General features: G+C 39.5%; 1 protein-coding gene across 5 annotated transcripts in view; it reads right to left on the reverse strand.

Moving 5' to 3' along the window:
• The window catches only part of slc2a9l2 (solute carrier family 2 member 9, like 2), a 390239-nt gene that overhangs the window by 57631 nt on the left and 305142 nt on the right, over window positions 1-27466 (reverse strand). The window lies entirely within an intron of this gene.

The following is a 27466-nucleotide window of genomic DNA, read 5'->3' on the forward strand; positions in this document are numbered from 1 at the left end:
CAACAAAATTGCCATCTAAAAATTTAGAATGGTCACCCTCTTCCTTAGTGCATTTTTTGTGTGCTTTTTCAACATATCCAAGCACATTTATCAGCATCCATTCCATGGTATGACCCCCATCTTAAATTAAGTTGAGCCAGTCAGAGTAAATTTGTTTTTAATTATTCGCTTTTATTTCAGCAAATAGTCATTGAAAATTTTATTTGTTTGTTTGCAGAAATTATTGGTATTTGTATTAAATTTTAATTGTATAGAAACAATCCCGGGCTGCGGAGATTAGGTGGAATATTTCTTTAAATTCTTACTTGATGGGATTGCACTTTAGATTAGTAGCAGTGCGTGATGCATATTAAATATTTCAGACACAATAAAGAAAACAACAGGTTATTTAATTGACAAGGCTTCTGTTAAAGTTAGTTATGTGCAATTACTACAAGTACATTATCACTTCTGATTTTCAGTTGAATAAGAGGATCTTCATGGTTGGATGCACAGATGACACAGAGATGGATGATACATTCTATTCCAGGAATAAATATATATACATAATGTATACAAGACACATCAGTAGGCTATTAGAAGAAACAAGATGAGCATAGAGACAATGCTTTGCCTCTGGAATAAGCTAAAAATGATTTTGGCTGTTTACATGTACAAAAGGGAAACCTGGATTCATCTTGAATGCCTTTAGCTCCTTTAAGAAAACTGCTCAAAGTACGCATGCATTGCTTTGTTCAGATACAAGTTGTTTTAGCTAATATGTGGCTCAGTCAGACAGTGCAACATCCAGCAATAACCTCCACATGCTGTTCGCTGGATAGCAGGCTTTCAAATAGCTTACTCCAAACGGATTGTGAACATTTTGCTTGCAGCCAGCCTGCTCATAAGAAACACATCTTTCCAGATAAGAAATACCTTCATGTTTCAAGAGGCAACTGATGTGTGGCATGAAGTGTGATATGACAATAATGGAAAAAGGGTTGCTGTTGAATTTGATAAAGGGGTAAAGTACAATAACAGGTTTTTATTCCCTTTAATTTAAAAGACGTATTTCTAAATCCTGTTGATGCTGTCACTGTTCATTGACCCGATCCTTCCATTAGCTTTTAGGTCCCTCCCTCTTTTGCTACCCCTGTGAGGGGATCTAATTATAAGGGAATCTTGTGGGCACACCAGAGAGGCCATGGGAATATATATAGAACATCCTTGGCCTAAAACCGTATTTTCAAAATGTGAGTATGTTTCTCTATAGTTACTCCATGATAAAACAGATCAGCTTGCATCTTGGAATAGTGTACAGTTGTCACCAGTAATAGCTGGACAAAGTAGTCTTGATCACTGAGGATTCATCCACTTGCCTTTCTGGTTGAGAGGGAATCTACATGCTGAAACTGGAGTAAACAGAAGAAACTATGGTGGGGTTCAGCAAGGCCATGGGTAAGCATGAACAAGACCATGGATAGTGCAGCAGGAACATGAACCACAACAGGATCCTGGCTGGGCAGTAAGAATGTGGGCAGAGATAGCAGAATTCCTGAAGCATTTGGCTTAATTTTATAGGGATAAAAATGTTTGAGCATACATAGTTCTGAAAATAAATTTTATTTTATTCATTGTCACATTGTATTTTGATTTGAACATTATTCTAGATATTTATTGTGGTGCTATTTTGATAGGACACTCACACCATCAATATCTTTGTTAATTCTCAGGCTGCATTCATGAATTTACTTTCTGATTTCCTATTCTGACAAATATTATATGTGAGAAACTAGATTACGAACATAACTAAAGACTCTTTTGATGAATCGTTGAATCTCGACAGTGTGGAAACCGCTATTCAACCCATCGAGACCACACTGATCCTCCAAAGAGTATCCTATCCAGATCCAACCAACATAACCATGCATTTCCCATGGCTAACTCACCCAGCCTGCATATCCTTGGTCATAGAGTCATAGAGATGTACAGCATGAAAACAGATCTTTCGGTCCAACCCGTCCATGCCGACCAGATATCCCAACCCAATCTAGTCGCACCTGCCAGCACCCGGCCCATATCCCTCCAAACCCTTCCTATTCATATACCCATCCAGATACCTTTTAAATGTTGCAATTGTACCAGCCTCCACCAGTCCCTCAGGCAGCTCATTCCATTCACGTACCACTCTCTGTGTGAAAACCTTGCCCCTTAGGTCTCTTTTATATCTTTCCCCTCTCACCCTAAACCTATGCTCTATACTTCTGGACTCCTCGACCCCAGGGAAAAGACTTTGCCTATTTACCCTATCCACACCCCTCATAATTTTGTAAACTTCTATAAGGTCACCCCTCAGCCTCCGACGCTCCAGGGAAAACAGCCCTAGCCTGTTCAGCCTCTCCCTATAGCTCAAATCCTCCAACCTGGCAACATCCTTGTAAATCTTTTCTGAACCCTTTCAAGTTTCACATCTTTCTGATAGGAAGGAGACCAGAATTGCACGCAATATTCCAACAGTAGCCTAACCAATGTCCTGTATAGCTGCAACATGACCTCCCAACTCCTGTACTCAATACTCTGACTAATGAAAGAGTACCAAATGCCTTCTTCACTATCCTATCTGCCTGCGACTCCACTTTCAAGGAGCTATGAACCTGCACTCCAAGGTCTCTTTGTGCAGCAGCACTCCCTAGGACCTTACCATTAAATATATAAGTCCTGCTAAGATTTGCTTTCCCAAATGCAGCACCTCGCATATATCTGAATTGATCACTGGGCAACAATTTCCGATTGCCAATCCACCTAAGCTACACATCTTTGGACCATGGGAGGAAACCGAAGCACCGAGAGGAAACCCACATAGACGTGGGGAGAATGTGCAAACTGCATATAGTCAGTTGGCTGAGGGTGGAATCAAATGCAGGTTCCTGGAACTGAGAGGCAGCAGGGCTAATCACCGAGCCACCTTTGTGAGAAACATGAGATTTGAGTATAGCAGGAAGGGAAATTCAGGATAAATCAGAACTACCTATGTTTTGTACATGGAATGAATGACCAGGTGGGTTGCATTGAGCTGAGGAATTCCTGTTTGTCCCTTCTCCCTTCCCGTCATCACATATACCCTTTCCTTTTCAGTGAGATTCTGATTCACAGCTCCTGCTGCCCTTCCTCACTGTCACTATCTGCTGGGCCCATTACAAATTTCTGTTGCCATTTTAAATGTGAAGTTGTCTCATGCCTCATGCAGAAATGTTAGCTCTCTGGACTCTAAAAAATGAATTTCAGTATGATAAAAATACAGAAAAAAAAATCAAGAAATGTTTCATCCTTAAGATGAATCAGTCAGTCCAAATGTCTGCAGAGGCTGGGAGGAGGGTGGTGTGAGGAGTTTTAACCTGGCGTACTGCATGAATTAGGATGTGATTGGGAGTTTAATTCCAACAAAAATATGATGATATCAGGAAGCTGGCTCATATCCATTTATCTGCCCATTTCATATTAGCACTTTAAGCTGCTTTCATCGGGAACTCGATAGTCTTTAGTATTTCACTAACTACTTGTGAAAGAGTTTATGCATATTACTTGTGCTGAGAACTTACTTCAAATGCAATGAGGGCTTCCATCCATTCTTTGGAGGTCTGATTCATCAGATCAGAATGAACTTTTTGTGTTGGATAAGATTGGCCTTCTAATGAGGACAATTATGAGCTGCAGTCCCAGCAACCAGCCAGGAGGGGCAGCACCATCTTCTGTTCACAAACCTGCAACTCCATAGGAGAAAGATCGGCTCGAGAGTTTCCTAGCCAACACACAGGCTCAACAGACTGAGGATGAACTTTCTCGACAGGTCAGAATCCCAGTGTCTCAGGAAGCTCAGAGAGTCATGCCAGATACTGAGAAATATTTGCACTCTGCAGGAACTAGGCTTGTTGCCAAGTGGAACATGTGAATACATTTTACCAATGATATCAAAGTCACAACTAATCTTTATTTCTTTGTCACTGCATAATTCATGGTCACTGTAGGGATCATTTGCAGGATTTCACAATTATCTACCCAAGACTGATCGCTGAGAGCTTGTTCGCCAGACTAGATACTGTTATCAACTCTGCCCATGATGATGTCAATTACAACGAGTGCATACTTAGGTTTACAGCTCTTATTGGCATCCAAAAAACTCAGGGGTATCATTCACTACGCATGTGCAATTCACAGCCCCAGATCACCCAGAAGCAGTAACTATTACAAGATAACTAACCACTACCCAACATGCAGTTAGTAGACGAGAGTTGCCATGATATTTTGTCGAGTAGTCTATCCACCTTGAACTCTTTATATAATGAAACAGAGTTACTCGCTGACTGCTCAGAGATAACCTGGAATCAATACCATTACCATCACAGAATGCCTGCTAACAACATCCTAGTGTTTGCCATTAACCAGAAACTCAACTGGACTTGCCATACAAACATAGTAGCTACAAGAGTAGGTTAGAGGATAGGAATACTATAGCGAGTAGCTCATCTCCTGATTCCCTAAAGCTTGTCCACCATCTGAAAGGCACAAATTAGGAGTGTGATGAAATACTCCCCAGTTATCTGGATGGGTGCAGTTCCAACAACACTCAAGAAGCCTGATGCTATCCAGGTCAAAGCACCCAACTCTATTGGCACAAGATCCACAGACACCATAAATGTTCAGTAGCAATAGTGGGTTCCATCTCCAAGTTGCACTGCAGAAATTTATCAAGTTTCCTTAGACAGCACCATCCAAACTTACAACCACTTCCATCTAGAAAGACAAAGGCAGCAGATAAATTGAAGCATATTGCATATTCCCTCTCTAAGCCACTCACCAACCTGACTTGGAAATATATCGCCATTCCTTCAGTGTCACTAGGACAAAATCCTGGAATTTCTTCCCTCTGAGCTCTTTACATACATCTACACCAGATAGATTGCAGTGTTTCAAGAAGGCAGTTCATCATCACCTTCTCAAGGGCACCCAGGGATTGACAATAAATACTGGCTCACCAGCAATGCCTGTATTCCATGAATGAATAAACAGAAAAATTAAAATGTGGATGTTGATACTGCCAGATGTCTAGAATGGCGATAGTCAGCAGCATTTAACACAACATTTCACAGCTGAGAGATTTGGACCTGAGACAGAAAATAAAGCAATGAGCACAAAGCCTCAACCATTGCTGGTTCCATTGCTGCCATTTAATAATAGGTTTTCGGTAATCTCCAGATTACTAACTGACCTACAAGCAAATTGGCAAGGGTCAACAAGATCAAAGGTAAACATGTGGCTTAAAGATTGAGAGAAATCGGGTTGAAGTCATGGGACATTGGCACCAGCACGGAGTATGGAGGCAGCTGTTCTGATGGAACAGGCTCCACCTGAATCACGCTGGAACCAGAGGCCTGGTGAATTATATGACTAGGGCTATGAATCGGGCTTTAAACTAAATAGATGTAAATAGGACAGAGAGTATTAAAACTTCAGATGAAGGGACAGTTATGAGAAGGAGGCAGTCAACGCAGGACTGAGGGTGATGAACTTAAATGCAAGAAATATACAAAACAAGGTAAATGAGTTTGTAGAGCAGATTGAAACTGGCAGACACAACATTAAGGGTATCACAGTGATGTGGTTGCAATGTTTCGGGGCTGGAAATGAAATATCCAAGGATTCAAGTCCCATTGAAAGAAGATGCAGATGGACAAAGGAGGCGGGTTTGCCTTTTCGGTAAGAAATGAAATTAAATCAATAGCAACAAATGATACAAAGTCAGAAGGCGTGGAATCTGTGTGGGTAGAGTTGATGGACCACAAGGAGAAAAGAACCTGATGGGAGTTGTGTACAGGCCTCCTCGCAATAGCCAGGACATAGGAAGAAAATAAATCAGGAAATAGAAAAAGCATGTAAGAAAAGCACTATTACAATAATCAAGGGGGACTTCAACATGCAAGTGAACCAGGAAGATCAGGTTGGTAGTGGATCTCAAGAAAATGAATTTGTGAAATGTCCATAAGCTGGTTTTCTGGAGCAGCTTGTGTTAGAACCCAAAAGGGAACAGGTAATGTTGGATTTAATAATATGAAATGAGACAGACTTAAGTCGAAGGAATCTCTAGGCGACAGTGAGCATAAACTGATAGAATTCATGCTGCAGTTTGAGAGGGCGAAGCAAGAATCAGATTTAAGGGCATTACAATTGAATAAAAGGTAATTATAAAATCATGAGGGAGGAGCTGGACAGAGTTGATTGGAAAGGGAGCCCAGCAGGGAAGACATGGAGCTGCAATCGCAGGAATTTCTGGGAGTAATTCAGGAGGTAGAGCAAAAATTAATTCTAAGGATGAAGAAACATACCAGTGGAAGGACAAGGCAACCATAGCTGACCAGGGAACTCAGGGACAGTGTAAAAACAAAAAAAAACATATGATGTTGTGACAAGTGGGAAACCAGAGGATTAAGAAGCCTTTAAAAATCAGTAGTAGAGGACAACTAAAAAGCAATAAGAAGGGAGAAAATTAAATATAACAGTTGGCTAGCTGGAGATTGTGAGAGTATTTTTAGATATCTAATAGCTAAGACAGAGAGAGGAAGATTGGATGTTGGACCGTTGGAAAATGAGGCTGGCAAAGTAATAATGGGGAACAAAGAAATGGTGGAACTAAGTAGGTATTTTGTACCAACTTTCACAATGGAAGACATCAACAGGATACAAGAACTTCAAGAGAGTCAGGAGATAGAAGTGAGTGTAGTAGTCGATAAAGCATGAAGCTGGAAAATGCACAGCAGCTCAAGCAGCATCAGAAGAGCATGACAGTCAATGTTTCGGGCAGGACTTCAGCAGGACTAGGGTCACTAGGGATGACAAATAAATAGGGAGAGGGGTGTGGGGCTAGGTGAAAGGTAGATGGGATGATGATAGGTGGATTCAGCTAGGAGGTGAATGAGACTGGTTATTGGGAAGAGTGGAGCGGATAGGTGGGAAGGAAGATGGACAGGTTAGGTCAGGTCAAGGGGACTAGGTGGAAGAGGAGAGATGGACCTGAGATGAGGAGGAAGGGAGATTTGGAAGCTGGTGAATTCTATGTTGAGGCCATAAGGTATTAAGCTCCTGAGGAAGGAGATGAGACGTTCTTCCTCCAGTTTGCATGTGGCCTTATTTTGATGGTGGAGGAGGCCAAGGATGAACATGTTGTTGAGGGAGTGGGAGGGGGTGTTGAAATGACTGGCAACTGGGGGGTGGGGCTGATTGGAGTGTGCGGACCATAGTTCTTCCCTGTACTGGTCCCCGAGTTTGCACTCAGTCTCTCCGATGTAGAGGAGACCACGTCGAGAGCAATGGATGCAATAAATCAGGTTAGAGGAAATGCAGGTGAATCTCTGCTGGATTTGGAATGATTCTTTGGAGCCTTGGATGGAGGTAAGAGGGGAGATGCAGCAGCAGGCATTGCACCTCCTACCGTCACAAATGTGGAGGAGAGCTTGGTGGAGTGTGTGTACCTAACAAGGGAATCACAGAGGGAACAGCCCCTATGGAAAGCAGATGGGGGTGGGGAAGGAGTAGCAAGCCATCGTTAAGGAGAAGGTGCAGGGGAAGCTGAGAGGTCTGAAGGTGAATAAATCACATACACTGGATGAACTAAACCACAGAGTCTCAAGGAGATAGCTGAGGAGATAGTAGAGGCATTGGTGGTGATCTTTCAGCAATCAGTGGAGTCAGGGACGGTCCCAGAGGACTGGAAAATAGTTAATGTAACAGCACATTTTAATAAGAGAGAGATGCAGAAGACAGGTAACTATAGGCTGGTTAGTCTGACCTCAGTTGTTGGTAAGATTTGAGAAAGTGAGGACTGCTGATGCTGGAGATCAGAGTCAAGAGTGTGTGGTGCTGGAAAAGCACAGCAGATCAGGCAGCATCCGAGGAGCAGGAGAATTGATATTTCGGGCAGGAGTCTGATGAAGGATTCCACACCACACACTCTTGGTAAGGTTTGGAGAGTCCTGTTTGAGATGAAATTTTGAGTACTTGAAAGTGCTGAGTCAGCATGGTTTTGTCAAGAAGAGGCCATGCTCAACAAGTTAGAATTCTTTGAGGTGGTAATGGACAAGTTTGACAAAGGAGAGCCAGTGGACATGATCTATGATGCCACACAGGTGCCTGTTAAATAAGAAAAGAGTTCATGGTGTTAAGGGCAAGATACTGGCTTGGATAGATGATTGGCTGACTGATAGAGGTAGAGGGGATAATGGGATCTTTTTCAGGATAACAGCCAGTGACTAGTGGAATTCTGCAAGGAATTCTGTGTCGGGATCACAACTATTTATGCAATAAATTAATGACGTGAATGAAGAAACTAAGGGAGTTTTTGTCAAACCTGCAGCTGACACAAAGGGCAGAAATGTACTGCTGAAGCTGTATAACGCTTTGGTCAGACCACATTTGGAATATTGTGAGAGTTCTGAGCCCCATATCTAAGGAAGCATGTACTGGCATTTGAAAGAATGACAGGAGGGTTATAAGGATGTTCCCAGGGATGAAGAGCTGGTTGAGGACTCTGGGTCTGTATTTGATGGAGTTTAGAAGGAGGTGGAAGGATCTCATTGGAAAACTTGTAGAATGCTGAAAGGCCTGGATGGAGCACAGCTTTGGACTGAAGGAGCGACCATTTAGATTTGAGATGAGGAGGCATTTTTTTCAGCCAGAGGGTGGCGAATCTGTGGAACATTTTGCTGCAGAGGCCAAATCATTGAGCATTTTTAAGACAGAATTATAGGGTTCTTTATTAGTAAGGGGATCAAGTATTACAGGGAGAAGGCAGGAGAATAGGGTTGAGAAACAAATCAGCCATGATTGAATTCTACTCCTATGTCTTATGGTCTTAAAGAGAAAGATGAGGAAGAGGAGAAAGAGGATGATGTGGAAGGGGGCTTGGACAAGTTCACCTGAGAGGTGCACAATGTTGGCTGGAGCTCATAGGATAATCATAATTCCCTTTATGCACCCATCAAACAACCACATGCAAAAGTCATGTTTTTGTGTCTATCCCCCTTCAATCCCCACTAATACAAAGCAGTCCTGCATACAACAAAGCTCTCCTTTCACATCCCCATTACACAATGTCAATTCAAGTTCTCCTATTCATCATCTCTCAACTGAAAAGACAACCAACCAGCAGCCAAGAAGGGATGCAAATGAATAATATCGAAATAAGTAACCGTGTATCAAATATATACAGAAACTTAATAATCTAACATTGTACAGAACATCAATCTGCATATCCTTGTGCAACAGCAAACCTATACTCTTCCTTTTCCTTGCAATTCCATGGATGGCACCCTCTTCTGACTTCAACAGCGTTACAAACAGACTGTTCAAATCCTTGCTCTGAAGGCCAGGAATCTATTGGCTGTTTGACCTCTAGAGGCCATCAGAGGTGAGGCCCCCAGCATAGGCTGCTTCACCTGACCCTGTGCAGAAGCAAACCTAGTCAGTGGAATGCAACGCAATTGGCTGACTAAGGTGGGAGCAGTGGGTGAGATATGGAGTACTCATAGACCCAACTTTCTTGTCTCCTTTCACTGTCATATCTTTCAGGGCCCAGTCTCACATCCCTCCCAGTAACGTACTGGGGAATGTTTTGCTGCAGATTCGTGAGCTTTGAAAGTCTGGATTCTGCATCCTGTTTAAAGAGGCACTCATTGTGTGCAAGCCTAAGTACACTTGTGCCTCAACATTAAAATCTATACAAATACCTTTAAGGAGGAGTTAATGGTCTCACTGAAAGCTCCTAAGTGATAACTCTAGTTTTGTGCTTGGAATCAACAATACTGACAAAAATTGAAAATAGACATTGACAAACAAACTGACATTTCTGGAGCAAGACAAGGAAGAGTTATTGTTTTAGTTCATCATCATGGGAAAGTGAATATAATTATTGTTATTGGGCCTGATGTACTGAAACCAACCTTAGTTCAAGTCTCATTTTGCTCATACTTTTGTGTTGTCCCTTAGCGTACATAAAGACCAAATTAGATTTAATATTCAGTTTATTTTCTCAAGAGTAATTTTCAGTTTGAGTGTAATTGTTAAATTTGCGATATTGATTCAGCTGCCCATTAAGTGTTTTTTTTTATTTTGATTGACTGAATTAGAAATATTATATAACAGGTGAATTGACTAGCTGTGTTCATTTTGTACAACACAAAGTGAAAATTATCCCCAATCAATTAATGTTTCTCCTTTTACTTGGCATTTGTAATAAGTCTGCGTGTGTATTATTTGGAAGGTATTAACATGTACATTTTTTTTAATTCTTGCTTTTTAAGTTCATGAAATTTTTAAAGGTATCAGCAAATTTTTAGGACCAACATTTCCTTTACATAATTTAATTCAATACCAATTTTGTAGAAATTCTAAACTTATTTGTGGAATGAAAGCCAGAAAAAAGATTTATTCAATTCAATGAAACCAAATAAGCTTGAAAAACATGCAGGTAGAGACAACTGTACAAGAATAATGATTTGCAAATCACAGACTCACTGGCAGCAAGGATGTTACTAACAGAGAAACCAAAGAGTACAAAGGTTGTGATGCTCTATGCAGGCAGTGTAAGAGTATTAGGCACCCTTAGAAAAACCTTCAACCTTTTGGAAACTCCCAAAATTAATGTTTCTAAGTGAATATTGTGTATTTGTATGAAGAAAAATGCTGTTTATAATTACAGGTTTAGTTTGCATGGAAATAGGAGAACACTCCAATTGTACAGGAGCATTGTCCCGCACTTATTTCAGAATGTACAATATACTGAGTAAAATGGCTAACATGGTGAAACACTGTACATTCCCTCAACAGTTACAAAAGGATTTTAAACACAATTCCGCACGCTCCAATTGCTGAAGCCTGCTTGCTGATTTATTGCATGAACAGATGATTTTGTTTCTTTGGTGCACTTGAGTTTTGCCATTCCAAATGAACACTATTCCTTGGCTTTACCTGGCATTTTTGGAAATATGGTCTGTACAAGAGACAGAATTTAAGTGAAAGGCAACAACAGATATACAGGAGTCAGAGAAGCAGAATTCTAGGCTGATCTGTGAGCCTTTACGTGATGTGGTGAAGGTAATAACCACAACTCTGTTTTCATTCAAAAGGGTTATTAGATATAATCAAATATTATTCACTGAGAAACTTAGCTGATTTGTGCTGTCTCCACAAATACAATTAATCAACGTGGTAATATCTTAAGAGTAATCTCTGAAAAAAAACTTTAGGTTAGGTTAATTTGAAGAGCAGCACATCTTTGCTGGCTAAAGTGTTCTATAAATTAGATTATTGATCAATGGACTCTTAATCCCCTTTGCATTGTTCATACATAATGTTTACTTTGGGGTTAATATGAGCCTACAAAGCTTTTACAATTCCAGCTGAATGTTTTTTCTCCCCCTGTACTGTGAGATTTAGGGTGGCATACACTTTAAAGCAGTCTCTTCCAACAAGGAAAGAAATGTAAAACTTAGTATTGCTGCGGTTTGCTCAATAAATTTGTTGCTATTTTGTAATTCTCTCATTAAGCATTCAAAAAATGTCCACTTCTGCTTTGCATTCCCTTTTATTTCAACTAGAACGGATAGGGGAAAAGCTGCAGTGATTTATCTTAACCAGCATTTTAACTGTGGCTTGCTTCTTTGTTTCTTTAAGTTTCTTCAAAGAATCATAGAACCCCTACAGTGTGGAAGCAGGCTATTTGTCCATCAAGTCCACACCGACCCCCAAAGAGATCCTTTCCAGACCCAGACCCTGACCCTATCCCTGTAACTTTGCATTTAACATGGTTAACTCGATTCACACACAGCCGCCCAAGGCTAGAATGGAATTTGGGGTCCTGGCGCTGTTAGGCAGCAGTACTAACCACTGAGTCACATGTGCTGCTTTTAGTGGCAACTCACAGCTCTGTAGATACATGTCTCTCTTTGTGTGAAGCTGTGCTTTCATACAGCTCTGCAACACTCAAATCAGTTTCACTTCTAAGACCCGTGCACTGAATGCACAACACTGCGGTGTGTTCGACATGAAGTTTTTATTGAAGTGGACCCAAGATATTGGCTGAAAGATGTCACAAACCGTACTGAGTTCTTCGAGAAGGTGACCACACCAGTGGATGAGGGTAAAGCCATTGATGTGGTGTATATGGATTTTAGTAAGGCATTTGATAAGGTTCCACATGGTAGGCTATTGCACAAAATACAGAGGCATGGCATTGGCTAGCTGAAAGAAAACAGAGGGTGGTGGTTGATGGGAAATGTTCACCCTGGAGTTCAGTTACTAGTGGTGTACAGTAAGGATCTGTTTTGGGTTCACTGCTGTTTGTCATTTTTATAAGTGACCTGGATTAGGGTATAAAAGGATGGTTAGTAAATTTGTGGATGACACTAAGATTGGTACAGTTGTGGATAGTGCCAAAGGATGTTGTAGGCTACAGAGGGACATAGATAAGCTGCAGAGCTGGGCTGAGAGATGGCAAATGAGTTTAAGCAGAAAACTGTGAGGTGTTTCGCTTTGGTAGGAGTAACAGGAATGCAGAGTATTGGGCGAATGGTAAGATTCTTGATAGTGTAGATGAGGAGAGAGACTGTGGTGTTAATGTACTTAGATCCCTCAAAGTTGCCACCCAGGTTGATAGGGCTGTTAAGAAGGCATAAGGTGTGTTAAGTTTCATTACTAGAGGGATCAAGTTTCGGAACGATGTGGTAATGCTGCAGCTGTACAAAATTCTGGTGCGGCCGCACTTGGAATATTGCGTGCGATTCTGATCACTGCATTACAGGAGGGATGTGGAAGGTTTGGAAAGGGTTCAGAGGAGATTTATTAGGATGTTGCCTAGTATGGACGGACGGTCTTACGAGGAAAGGTTGAGGGACTTGAGGCTGTTTTTGTTAGAGAGAAGGAGGTAGAGAGGAGACTTAATTGAGACATGTAAGATAATCAGAGGGTTGGATCGGGTGGATAGTGAGAGCCTTTTTCCTAGGATGGTGATTAATAGAACGAGGGGACATAGCTTTAAATTGAGGGGTGATAGATATAGGACAGATGTAAGAGGTAGTTTCTTTACTCAGAGAAGTAGGGGCGCGGAATGCCCTGCCTGCAACAGTTGCAGACTTGCCAACTTTACGGGCCTTTAATTGGTCATTGGATTGGCATATGGACGAGAATGGAACCGTGTAGGTTAGATGGGCTTCAGATTTGTTTCACAGGGCGGCGCAACATTGCGGGCAGAAGAGCCTGTACTGTGATGTAATGTTTATGTTCTAAAGTGTGTGCGCCTCATGGTAGAGGTCACATGACGACAACAGCAAAAGAAGGATATTTGTACATCATTGCATTTCAATCCAAACAAGTTTCATCTCAACTATTAATGATGGTCTTCCGCATCTCCACAGCAACACTGTCTTCTCCAACTCAGGCCATGATGTTGTCTCATCCTAATTTCTGCACACCCAACCTCAAGGGTTTTGAGACAGAATAAAAATACTGTCCTGGTGTTAAACACGACTGAACTTCTGACCAAATTTGGTTCTGCACCTCTTTTTAGTCTCACCCATCCACACCTTTAGCCTTCTCAGAAATATCAGGGCTATTTTGTTTGATTCAGTTTTGTGTTTATTGATTAATTGTAGTTAAAACTATTTGAACACCAGCTTTTTTCCTGTAAGTGATTGTTCATTGTTACAAAATGATTTTCCAGATTACTGAATGAGTGGCTGCTGGATATTAATGCAAGAATCTTTAATTACAGCTGCTTGCACCAGAGTGTTATTTATATCTAACCAGTCTGTTGTACCAATAATTATCTGATTTGATAGAGAGGAAACAGCCCTAATATGTGGGACAAAAAACATTAATTATAAATTTAATTATATTTAGCACACAGTGAAGCAAGGTCAACTCATGCATTACTATTATAGCATAAGTCACAGAGAGGCTAGAATGTGATGTTAGAGATAGAGGACAGTGCCTGAAAGGCCAAGGTAAGATCTTGAGCTGAAATGCTGACTTAGCCTGCAATAAGCATAGGTCACTACCTTGGCACATGAATTGAAGTCATTGCTGGAACTTCAGTTTGAACAAAGAACAAAGTACAGCACAAGAGCAGGTCCTTTGGCTTACTGCAACCACACAGATACACGTGTGTGATTTTTAACCCGATACACAATGTCCTTCTAAACTAACAACCTTCTGCCTCTATGCAGTCTGCATATTCCCTGCTTATTCATATATCCATCAAGATAACTCTTAAATATTGCTGTTGCATCTGCTTCTTCCACCTCTGGCAGTGCATTCCAAATACCCTCTGTGTAAAACTTCTCTCTCACGTCTCTTTCAAAATTACCCCCCTTTACCTTAAACCTATGTCCCCAAATTATTGAAATTTCAAACTTGGGAAAGAGATTCTGACTTTCCATTTGATCCATGCCTCCCATAATTTTGTACATTTCAACCAGGTTTCCCCTCTTCCTTCAACATTCAAGTGAAAATAGAACAAGTTTGTACAATATCTCGTCATAGCTAACACACTCCAACTAGGCAAACTAAAAAAAATTTCTGTACCTTCTCCAATGTAATCCGAATTGTACACAATACAGCTCTAACATGACTGGCCAATTTTTATACAGTACGCCCAGACTGAGGAAGGCAAAATTGCCATGTGCCTTCTTGACCATCTTATCCACTTCTGTTGCCACTTTCAGGGAACAGTGAACCTGTACACCTAGATCCCTTTATATGTTGATGCTAATAAGGATACTGCCATTTATTGTATGCTTCCCTCCTGCAATAGATAGAGTCATAGAGTCATAGAGATATACAGCACGGAAACAGACCCTTCGGTCCAACTCGCCCATGCCGACTAGATATCCCAACCTAATCTAGTCCCACTTGCCAGCATCCGGCCCATATCCCTCTAAACCATTCCTATTCATATACCCATCCAGATGACTTTTAAATGTTGCAACTGTACTAGCCTCCACCACTTTCTCTGGCAGCTCATTCCATGCACGTACCATCCTTTGCGTGAAAAAGTTGCCCCTTAGTTCTGGACTTCCCCCAGTCTATTTATCATATCCATGCCCCTCATGATTTTATAAACCTCTATAAGGTCATCCCTCAACCTCCAACGCTTCAGGGAAAATAGCCCCAGCCTATTCAGCCTCTCCCTATAGCTCAAATCCTACAAACCTGGCAACATCCTTTTAAATCTTTTCTGAACCCTTTCAAGTTTCACAATAATCCTACCAATAGAAAGGAGACCAGAATTGCACACAGTATTCCAAAAGTGGACTTAAAGAAACTTTTCTTATGTAGCTCATATATGAGTCATTGAGCACAGAAATAGACCCCTAACTCGTCCATGCTGACCAATTGTCCAAAACTAAACTAGCCCACCATGCTAGCATTTGACACATATTCCTCTAAACATTTCCTATTCATGTACCTTTCCAAATGCCTTTTAAAAGTTAAAACTGTACCTGGACCCACGACTTCTTCTGGTAGCTCAATTGACATATGAACCACCTTCTGTGTGAAAACATTGACTTGTGTGATCATATAGGCTATGTTTTTATAATTTCTTATGGTCTTAGGCAGAGCAGTTGCTGTACCAAGCTGAGATGCATCCCGATAGAATGCTTTCTATGGTGCATCTGTTTGTATGCTTTTTTCTGTTAATCATCTCCAGTGAGTTCTATCACCTCCAGTGGGCAGCACGGTGGCACAGTGGTTAGCACTGCTGCCTCACAGCGCCAGAGACCCGGGTTCAATTCTTGACTCAGGTGACTGACTGTGTGAAGTTTGCACATTCTCCCCGTGTCTGTGTGGGTTTCCTCCGGGTGCTCCGGTTTCCTCCCACAGTCCAAAGATGTGCAGGTCAGGTGAATTGGCCATGCTAAATTGCCCGTAGTGTTAGGTAAAGGGGTAAATGTAGGGGTATGGGTAGGTTACGCTTCGGCGGGTCGGTGTGGACTTGTTGGGCTGAAGGGCTTGTTTCCACACTGTAAGTAATCTAATTTCACCTGTGATCTGTATGCCCTTGTACATTCTGAACTATATGCAAAACAGAACTTTTCACTGTACTTGGGTACATTTCACAACAATAAATCAAATCATTCATCTCGGGGATCAGTCAAGTGAACTGTCTCTGAACTGCTTCCAACGCATTCATGTCCTTCCTCACAAATAGGCAACCAAAACTACAGTGTACTCTAGCTGTGGTCCCATCAGTGCCTGAGCAAAATATTCCTACTCTTAAATTACTCTTGCAGTAAACACAAACAAACCATTTATCATGCTAATTATTTACTGTATCTGCACACTGAGATTAAACTGAGACACCCAGATGTATTTTACATTATTGCAATTTTAAAATTTACTTTTCTATTCTTCCTGCTAAAGGAACTAGATCAAAATATCCCACATACTTCATGTACATCATTTTGCCCACTCAGTTAAACTAAACTCCTTATATACATCATCCTATCAATTTTTACTTTGCCATCTATTGAGTCATACAAATGATGCAAATTATTCAGTCAACACTTTCAGAAACACCATGTATTTCCTCTTGCACAGCACTTCATAGTTGCTAGCATTAACATTTCTCTGCTATTGTTTGGCCAATTCATCTTATGATCTGGATGTAAGGTTGCTCAAAACTTGCCACCATCTTATGACTTAAGATTACCTTCAAACTTGACCAGCCATTTCTGCTTCCAAGTGATATTTGCAAACTGGAAACAGTACAGCCCCAAGCACTGAATCTTGAGGCAAGTAACTCTTTCCAGTGTGATTTAACTCTTCTGATAAAGCATTATTTTTGACTCCAGCTAACCATTCCTACAATGTTCCCTTAGAATCCTGCAGTTTGATTTTAACACAAGCCTGTAACATGGAACATCAAGATCAATCTTTTCTGTTTAGTTTCTATTAACACATGCTGAACATACAAGAGAGAGGATAAATAGGTCGACAGTGCAACACAGAAGACAAAATAAAATCAAATAAAAGTGACTTTTAGTTGACTAGATACATAATGACTTTCCTAATTATGTGACTTTCATAAAAGCTACCAAGTGGAAACACCCATTTAGTCCAACTATTCTCTGAAGTTTACCAATCAACACTTGTAAAGTATTTTTTTTTGGAAAGCTTACAGTTCTGAAAGCACAAAGATTGCACAATTATTAGCAAGAGGATACATTGCAAGGAAATACAATCCATTATGTATCTGTTCGGCATGTCCCGTATATTACGGCTGGGATTGAAAACACAAAAATCAAAGCTAAAAGTTTATTGAAAATCCAAATGTTTTACTATTTCCAAGAGACAAAATTGGACTTGACGACCACACAGGCCCAATTTAGTACTGTGTAGTATTTTAAAACCATTTTCCGCTGGGGTGGTGCGGGGGTTGGGGGGGGGTGGGGGGGGTGGTGAAGAAGGGGTTCACTATTGGAGGAATAAAATAGGAAGCCCACAGATAAGTTTCCTTACTCTACGATCAACAAAACCCAACATTTTGCAATATCTTCCAGAAGTACATCGAGTTCAAAACAAATCTCTGAATAAACACCCCAGCAGCACAAATATCATGCAACTGATGATGGGCTCTGGTTTACTCTCTCCACCGCCACAACATTATGATGCAGGGGAATGTACCCCTGACCACGTGACTTGTAATTCGAGAACGATCAACTTGCGACAAACAAGACAACCCAGCCGCTGCCACCATCTTGTTTTGACGCATCTTTTAAAAAAAAGTGTTTTTCAATCAAGTTACATAAGGAAACTGGGGACAAATGCAGTAACATATTTCATATGAGAGCTCTTATCATTTGTCAAGGGTGGTCTCTGCAGCATAAAATTTATTATATAAGTAACATTATCACCTTATAATTAATTTAGTTGACTTTGTACAAAAGTGTTTTGGGGAGAGCAGATGAAGCATTATGTTACATGATAACAATAATGTATTACTGTGGTTAACTGTATGGACTATATATTTGAAATGTTTTAAAAAAACTTGATTAATTAGGTAATTGTAAGCATACGTTCTTGATATAATATGTTTAATACTTTACTACTGTTCTCTGTTTCAAGAGCTTTAATATTTTAATGCAACTGATGACACTCGAGAAATCTCAAAGCACTTCACGAACAATTTGTTGACAACAAGATCATAAGCATCATCTAATTATTTCATTACTAAATGATTAATGCTATTTTCTGTTTGTTATGCATAAAGCAATGTTGTTTATTAACTATTTGTATTCCAATTTGCTACCCACAACATCAAATGCTGAAGTATTGTTTAAGTTTAAGCTGTGGTTGTTATGGTTTGCAGTCAACATATAGATGTCATTTATATGACTTTCTGGTATGGCAAGGAAGGCTTCACTCAGTAGTTCTGCATTCTCATTGAATTTGAGCTCACTTTACCAATTTCCAATCTGAACTTGTTACTAAAGGTCACTCAGCGCCTCAACTGGATAGCAGTATCAGGTACTTTCACAATTACATTCATCACCAACAAATTAAGATAATACAATCCAGTTAAGGGTGAATTTCAGTCATTGATATTTTTAATCAACCTGTTCAGAGATGTTATGACACACCTCTGGAGCAGATGGGACTTGAATATAGGACTCCCAGCAAAGGGGTATGGACACTATCACTGTTCAACAAGGGCCCTTTTTATAAAAACATGCCCTGTAACAGAATCAACTGCTATATTCTGCTGAATCTCAGGATGGAAAACGGGACTGATTTTTTCTGTTCTTAGTACAGATTCCAGCATCTGCAGTAATTTGTCCTAAATTGAAAAAAGGACTTCAGTTCGTCAGTCTGACAATCTCCCAAATAAACAATCACCATAGGAAATGACATCACCAACGCAAGGAAATCTAAACACATAAATGAAAAGTGGGCCATAACACCAGTGCTTCACCAGAGGCTCACTGATGATGTTACCTACTATGGTAACAAAATGTCTGAAAACAAACCTTCCAGCTCAGTGAACAAACTTACATCCAGAACAATTTCTGTTGACTTGAATTGCAATTATTTTTAATAAACCCATTTAGACATGCTGTGGCAGGCATTTGAGGTGGGTGGGACTTGAACCTGGGCTTTCTAGCTCAGAGGTAAGAACATTACCATTGTGCCACGACACACTTGAATTGTAGTCATAGATATTTTCTAATCAACTTATTCAGAGATGTTATTACATAGCAGGTGGAACTTGAACCCAGCCCTCCTGGCTCAGAGATAGGGACATGACCACTGCACCACAACAGTCCCTACTAAAGTATAGCTATACACTGAATTACATTTGTGATCTTTATAATATTATTTCTTAAATAATTGTCATAAGCATTTGTTATTCAAATTGTTTTGTAACCCTGGCAATCTCCATTCCTGATACAGGACTCCAGCCCGAAACGTTGACTCTCCTGCTCCTCGGATGCTGCCTGACCTGCTGTGCTTTTCCAGCAACACACTCTCAACTCTGATCTCCAGCATCTGCAGATCTCACTGCCTCCTAATAGCTTAGTACAGTCAGTTCTTCTATAACACAATAATTGTGTTCTTGTGCAACCCTTCATTACAGAAAAATCGCTATGAGAAAAAGCACTTAAAGTGTTGACACTCTAATCGCATTACAGCCAACGTCTGTTTTAAAAGTTCATGTTGTAAAAATAGCATTCCCAACGTGTCAATCGCGTTACAGCGAATTTGTGGTTCTGAAGCGTGCGTTATAATAGAATGATTTGTACATCAAAACTCAATGTCTAAATTTGAGTAGTGACAATTGTGAATTATATTTAATAAATAGCTGTTATTCTCTGATTTCCATATGGTTTGGTAGAACACATAAATAAATTCACTTAATAACTAATGAATACTCAAATAGGAAATTGTTAAGATGAACTTCAATTCAAACACAATCGAGTGATTTATGGTGTTTCGGCAAACTGAGGCCTAACTGATTCCTATATTTTCTAATCAACTTGCTTAGAGATGTCATTAAAAACCTCAGGAACAGGTGGGACTTGAACAAAGGCTTTCTGCCACACCTGCAGAGATACTGCCAGTACACCACAAATGTCCTTTTCATTCATTCCTGTACATAATCTAATTAGTATCGACAAGTATTTCCTTCCTGAATAGTGACAGATTTATCTGGTTCATTTACATGCACTTATTGTATCCTCAGGTAGGAGGCTAACACTGTAGAAGTCTAGCTGCCACAGAAGTGTGTCACAACATATTTGAATGAGTTGATTAGCAAAAGTATATATATATAAATATATATATGGGCATGTCAGCCTTTTATTTTTGCACTACTGCAGAAAAGTGTTAGTTTAGGTTATGAGCCAAGCAGACTGCGTGGGAGACAGTACCAACAATGAACTAAAGTTTCTGGGTCTGAATGGTTATGGGAATGGGATTATTAGCCTCTGAAATTGGCTTATTTTCCAAGAATGAGAAGCCAGATTGGGCTTGTTCCTTCACTGTGCAGTTGAGATTAGAAATGTGTGTCAGAATTGGTCTTTCCTCATCCATCAGTATTGTGCAGTAGTCCCAACTTAACTGTCACGTTATGTACCAAGACAGAATATTGTCCATGATCAGATAACTGTTTCTTTAAACTATGCCTTGAAACAGTGTTACATTACAAAGTAGAGTGAAGAAGAAGATGGTGTTCTCTGTGAATGCCATTTTACACAACACAGAATGGAGTCACAATAGATGTCAATTTGTGTCTGCTTTTGCAATGGCTGAATGCGAAATATATCATACTGTGTGTAAATGAGCACAATAACACTTTAGCTTCTTCTTTCTGTAGGATTTGTTATCTTTCCCAAAACATTTTTTAAAAAAATGTTTATTGGCATTATATCCCTGGAAACGATGTGTTGGTTCTACATACTGAGCAAATACCTAAGGGCTCATTTTGGTCTTTGATTGGGAAAAAAAAACAAATTTAGGATCTGGATGAAATGTGGGTTATATTTCCCAAATAGAAGGCCAGAAAATGGAATGGACAATTCAATTATCTTTATAATTAGTTGAGAGCAGTAATCGCATGGTGTTAAGTCAGCTGAAGTGGAATGTGAAAGGTCAATGTACGTGTTAAGTGAGCAAAGTCATTAACAAGTGAAGGAATCAGGCTGTAGCCCTATTGAATTGAGTGAGAATGAGAAGAGTCATGTATCATTACTTCTTCCCCACGTATACCTAGCATAACAGACAATGCAGGAGCTGGAAAGGAGTGTTTTCTTCACATCCACAATAAACCAGGAAGAAAGAAGTAATTTCCCAAGAGGACCAATAATCATCCCGAATTGCTCTATTAGGCACACATCTAGCACATGTGGATTTTTTTTCTCTCCCTGTGGTTTCATTATCTTTCTCAAATTCTAGGTTTTCTGCATTCCATAATAATATTAGGTCAAGGAATGCTTTGTCAGAATACTCAGAATATATTTGGAACAGCGTAAAGCAATTTGTAAAATGCACTATGCTGTGACAGCTGTATAGTTTGTCTGCTGATCTACATATTTGTAGCATCTGCGTATTAACTTTTCATGATCAGAATGTAGAGAAAGCAAATGAGAGATGGATTTTATGACAGAAATGTATGTTATTTTTAATTTCTTTAATTTTCTGCAAGTTAAATTCACCATTGCTGGAAACCTAGTCAGAAACTGCACTGGTAGAAGCTCAGGCTAAAGATTAGGCTGCAGAGCTGTATTGTGGAATTTTCACCTTATATTCTTTCTGAGCAAGCTTCTTACCAGAATTGCATGATTAGTGAATTCACGTTTTGATTACAATTGGCTGAGCAAATTCCTTGCTCTAAATGGAGACTATAAATGGGTTAAAGGTCAACCCTTTAGCTCAGTGACAAGAGGTCTACTTCACTGGATTTGTGTTTTGAAAAACCTCTTGTAAGACCATATCTTTTTATATTTCATGTATACAATTATGACATTTCTCAGGCACATCAGTATCTGGGCTAAGACTAATTTGTTATTGTATGCTGCCAGTAGAGTATCATGCTTCGAGTGACTCCAGGGTAAGATGGAGTGCAAACACTCTCAAATCACATCAAATGTTAATGATGATAGTCTGAGTGGTTCTTTCAATTGTACACCACAGCAATCATCTTTTGTTTAGGTACTACTGTATCAGTTGAGAATTTTCCTCCTAATTCCCATTTGATCTGTTTTCTTTTTTGCTGGGTTCCTTAATGTATAATTAATTAAATGATTTTAAGGGCAGTCACTCTCTGGAATTCAGCTCTGCTCTGCATGTTTGAACAAAGGCTCAGGAAAATGGAACCGTAACTAAGCACCAGTAAACAGGGATAGTGCTGAGTAAGTGCTGCTTCACAGTAATGATGCCTTTCATCACTCTGATGCAATGGTGAACTGATGGGTTGGTATGTATGTAACTGGATTTGGTTTGTCCTGCTTATTGGGGATTGGGCATATTTGGGCAATTTTCCATATTTCCAGGCATATGCTTGTGTTGTAACTGTACTGGAACAACTTGGCTAGGAATGCAATTAGTTCTGGAGCACAAGTATTCAATATTATTGGTGCAAGGTTTTCAGAGACTATAGCTTTTGCTGTATCCAAAGGCTGCAGCAATATCTTGGTACCAAATGGGTGCATTCAACTGATTGAAGACTGGTATTTGTAAGATCGTGAACTACTAATCCAGAAATTCAGCTAATGTTTTGGGGACCAGGATTGCAATCCTGTCATGGCAAATGGTGGAACTTGAATTCAGTCAAAAAAATCTGGAGTTAAGAATCTACTGAAGGCCATGAAATCCTCACCTTATCTGGATTACATTTGACTCCAGACCCACAGCAAAGTGGATGATGCTCAAACCTCACCATGAAATGGCCTAGCAAGCCATTCAGTTTGTGACCATGCTCTAACTTTGAAAAAAAATTATCCTGATTTTTTTTTTGAAGAGAGTTTGTAAAGGCAGAAGTGCCAAACTGGCTACTGAAAATGGCTTTAAGAAAATAAACTCAGGAGGCCTTTAGGTTCATTTTAAAACAGTTGTTACAATGGAAGTGGAATGGCCAGCTCTCACAGACGGCCCCAGAAGGGTTAGAAGCATCAGAAAATGATTCCTAGCTGCTACTTTCTCTGAAATCTCTTTTAATGTTGTTTCCTCCTGGATTGGAGAACTGCATGTAAGACTCTGTGCCTGAATTTACCTTTTTGCTGAGAGATGTGATTATGGGATGTTACTATATTGGAATGGTTAATTAGTAACAAGTATTGTATATATTATTCAGTTAAGTTTTCCAATAGTTAATTTATTCCTAATTCCTCTTTCTTTTGTTTGTATTTTAAATATAGTGTTTAAATAAATTGTGTTTTGTTTCACGTTGAATAATTTGACCATTCGCATGCACTTAAAATCTTTCTTTAAAATACAAAAAAGTTAGGGTCAAGGCTACATTTTTAAAATATTTTGAGGGGGTCTGGTCTGGTCCATAACAAGTTGTATCAATAGCTACAAAGTCTCACATAGAGTGCAGTGATTCAAAAAGACAGCTCTCCACTACCTTTTCAAGAGCAACTAGGAATGGGCAATAAATGCTGACCAGCCAGGGGTACCCACTTCCCATGAGTCAATAAAAATAGAGCTGCAGTGAGAATTTATCTCCCAACCTCAGGACAAATAATATTTATGAAAGAGCATGATTTAACAGAGACCAGCATAGATGGGAATCAATAGATAATTTCCATAATTGTCTGTATTGGAGAAATATGCCTCTGCATATTTAAAATCAGAATTCTTTCAGAGTTATTATTGGGATTGTTGATAAAGCTTTGTCAGATTTATTACAGTCAAAAAGAAGATTTTGACTCAGGAGAATAATGTTCAGATGATGAATAAAGTGAAGACCCAGACGTAGCTCAGATCAATATTAACAGAAGCCAATCAACTTTCCTTACAGGGGACGAGCAGAACCAAATCAGTTTTTAAGTTGCTAAAATAGCATGCGAGAAAGTAATATAATGATTAAGATAATCACCAGATAATAAGATTCTGTCAGTACCAAGGAGCAAAGAAATCTCAAGGAAAGCATTGCCCAGGCACTAAAAGGAAATGCTCTTTCTATAAACAATGTCACTTCTAGACAATGTGCCAAAGTAGGGCACTGTCACAACATAGTAATAAATCAAATAGCTAGGTGCATAAAGAAGCTCATGAAGTTTAAGAACAAAATGAATTGAAGAGAATCCAACAGTATTCCCTGGGAAAAGTGATCTAGACTTAGCTTTTTGGCAATTGGATGTATACGTCAAAGGGTATTTCATTATTTTAAGCTTGTTACAAAAATGAGTCAGACTATCCTATAGTGTACCATGGTTGATGAAACACTGGTTATAACATAGAGCAGCATAACCACTTGATCCAGATTAAGATTAAAATAAATGCTGCAATCAATTCTGCAACACAACAGGTGGTAGAGTTGAGAATTTATGTATACTTCATAATCACAAATTCTTATTCTTGAACATAAATCTATATTTTAAACTAAATCTTCTCCAAATGTCAGAAGTCATCAAGTTAGTTAAAGTAACGAAACCATTGATCAAGTCATAGCTAGTCATAAACAGTTGCTCAGAGGACAGATAGGACTCCTTGGATTCATGTTGGAATCAAACAGGAGGCAGAATCTCTTGAGATCTATTTGGCATAAGACATTTGTTTAATATGGGACTATGCTGGAGTGACAGAAATGTTTTTGCCTGCTATTAACATTGAAGGGAGTCCAGATTTCAAGAATTAGCAAGACTTCTGAGACAATCAGTAGAATCAGAAGTAAATCTACCAGTACCAATATGTAGCATACCCTGAAATAGCTCCACAGATGTCAGTATCTCATCACCAAGTCACGCTTTATTTACATGTGAAGAGTCCTTGGCACTGATCCAATTCCCTCAAAGCCATTTCTCAGAGTGAACAGGATGTCTAACACTCCTATCTATATCTGTCAGCCCAGACCCCCTAATTGGATCAGATTAACAGCCCCAATCAGGGAATTCATATTCCATGATGCCCACCTGGCTGACCTCATTACAATCACTACATAACTGACATAAGTTAACTGGACAAATCTTTAACTCATGAAATTAGAAAAGCAACACAGCTTGGTGAAAAAAACAGCGACAGATTTAAATCATACATTAGATACGGAGGACACCAAAGATTCAGCAGAATATCTCATTACCTTTTTCTTTCCAGGAGAGATCATCAGCATGTAGGGACTTCGTCTATTTTTCTCACTTTTTGGTGGAACTGCGGTCAGGTTAGAAGTGAACTTTCAACAGTTGTAAAGGACAAGTAAATAAATGCAAATGTTTGCTGCTGACGATTGAAAGATAATGCAAATGAATTACTACACTACTAGACAATCAGTGCAGGAGTAGGCCATTCTGCCCTTCAAGCCTGCACCACCATTCAATATGATCATGGCTGATCATCCTTAATCAGTATCCTGTTCTTGCCTTATCTCCATAACCCTTGATTTCACAATCCTTGAGAGCTCTATCCAACTCTTTCTTAAATGAATCCAGAGACTGGGCCTCCACTGCCCTCTGGGGCAGAGCATTCCACACAGCCACCACTCTCTGGGTGAAGACGTTTCTCCTCATCTCTGTCCTAAATGGTCTACCCCGTATTTTTAAGCTGTGTCCTCTGGTTCGGCACTCACCCATCAGCGGAAACATGTTTCCTGCCTCAATTGAAAGGGACTTTCAGACCCCACACTTCAGAATTTACGAACAGAATCAAAGTCACTTGTCTTCAATCCAGAGATCGACCACTCCTCTAAACAGAACACATTCTGTGAGAATGGTAGAACATTTGGACTGCCTTAATTTGTCAAGACAGGGCCTTCGGGGAAAATAAGGTAAAGTGGAAGTATACATTTGTGCTCATAACTAGAATTTATCTTAACGGAAAATAAAAGCTTGGAGGAAGATGTTGTGTAAAGATTTGAAAGTATGAATGATGACTTAAGCATTACCTTCTATGATGATGTAATTGAAGTCACGGCATTATTCCTGCTGCACTCATGAGTTACAATTTGCCAACTTGAAAACTTCCATTTCAACATCCACCAATAATTTATTTTGCTGTAAAAGTGTTCTCCCTACAATACCACCAGGCTGTTCCTGCTGTAGGTTAGTGATTCACACTCACTAAAGGCAATCCCTGTTGAATTTATTCATACTTAAAGAGCAATGAAAGGCTAGATCCTTTTTAATCTGGACATTTCCGATATGTCCAAGTTAGTTTCTAATTTGGTTAAAATGTATATATACAAATCATATTTTGATTATGTATACAATAGGGTCACATCATTGCACTTACAGTTTATTTTGATATACTATAGAGGAAATTATATAACTACATCAAATCACACCATGTACCTTGTATAACATGTGGAGGCAAGGTTAATTAATACTTTGCCTGTAAGGTCACTCACAAGTTACTAATGTGATGTGACAAAAGGAGGACATTGAGATAAAAATGTGACGTTAAATTTGCTTTGCTTTTAATGATTTCAGAACCATTTCTAATCTGTTGGCTGTCACTGAATGCATGCATTATTCATGCAAATAATATAGCTTAAATAATATGTTTAAAGCTGCAGTTCAATTCAAAAGTTGCTTTCGCAACTTGCATCAAGAGTGCATTTATAAGAATATCTCAGAAAAGTAGTTGGAGAATTGTTTGCAAGTGCGCAGCATCCAGATTTTATATGATGTAGGATCTCTGCTGGAAACATCAGAGATAATTTATCCATGTATAGAAGAATTTCCTTTCCACCGCTTCTGCCAGTTTGTATGCAGAAAATGATCTTTATTAAATTTATCTTTCTGGTAATGTTAAACTTTCTGCCTACTCAAGGAAATCCTGTGTGTATTTTGCCTTGTGCCTATGCCAAATCAAGTTTTCTTTGTTAAAATTAAGGATATCTATGCATAAGGGTTCTTACTGATGTGCAGGAACTTGAGAACTTTTACATTAATTTGAAATGTTTTGAAAACACTGGTGAAAATATCCATTCAAAGCATTTAAAAATAACCTTATACACATTTATAAAGTGCACAGGATCTCCAGGCTTGCAACTTACTGGAGGTAAATTTTGCATAAAATGTCAAACTGAAGAGATATGAGAAAACCTGTGCCAAGGAGCATTGCTCCACTTTAGGGTGAGATTGGATTCCGTTACTATACACCCTGAATGAGTAGAGGTTCTCCCAATGCCACACCCAATTTCAGTGAAGGAATGGAAACATTTCATATTGATGCAAATAGCCATTTTAGCCTCCTACATCAGCTCTTGAGATGTTTTGCTTCTTGC

The sequence above is a fragment of the Chiloscyllium punctatum genome, chromosome 1 (genome assembly GCF_047496795.1).
Source record: "Chiloscyllium punctatum isolate Juve2018m chromosome 1, sChiPun1.3, whole genome shotgun sequence".
NCBI classification, from domain to species: Eukaryota; Metazoa; Chordata; class Chondrichthyes; order Orectolobiformes; family Hemiscylliidae; genus Chiloscyllium; species Chiloscyllium punctatum.